This window comes from Cystoisospora suis, assembly GCF_002600585.1.
Source record: "Cystoisospora suis strain Wien I chromosome Unknown contig_3186, whole genome shotgun sequence".
Classification (NCBI taxonomy): Eukaryota; Apicomplexa; class Conoidasida; order Eucoccidiorida; family Sarcocystidae; genus Cystoisospora; species Cystoisospora suis.
Window position 1 is genome coordinate 1 of NW_027155981.1, and position 313 is coordinate 313.

Below are 313 nucleotides of genomic sequence, written 5' to 3' on the forward strand. Positions count from 1 at the left end.
TCTGCGTTGAAACTTCGAGCTTGAGCGCACAACACTATCCATTGACTATTGGACGTGCCGGTCAGTACGGGACTCCCCGCCAAACAGCCTCGACGAGGAACAAGCTCTAGAGCCTAAGTCATGGATGCAACTAGTGCCCGGCAGGGTGTTGCGACAAGTTCAAACGTTCCGGTGTCCACGGGTGGCTTCCTGAGTGGCCGCGCTGAGTTGTCAATCGCGAGCGCGCGGAGGCGGCGCGCATGCGTCCCATCTACCCCGAAGCCGCCCGTGGCATTAGTCGGTTTTCTTTGGCCCGTAGTGGACTCGTTGCCAG

At 59.4% G+C, this 313-nt stretch overlaps 1 protein-coding gene across 1 annotated transcript in view; it reads left to right on the forward strand.

The window, feature by feature from the left end:
• Positions 1 to 120: 120 nt before the first annotated feature.
• The window catches only part of CSUI_006328 (uncharacterized protein), a 13,218-nt gene continuing 13,025 nt past the window's right edge, over positions 121 to 313 (forward strand). The window contains exon 1 of the mRNA XM_068066491.1: positions 121 to 313. This exon is cut by the window's right edge and continues 1,243 nt beyond it. The gene's annotated coding sequence lies outside the window, so the exon portion shown is untranslated.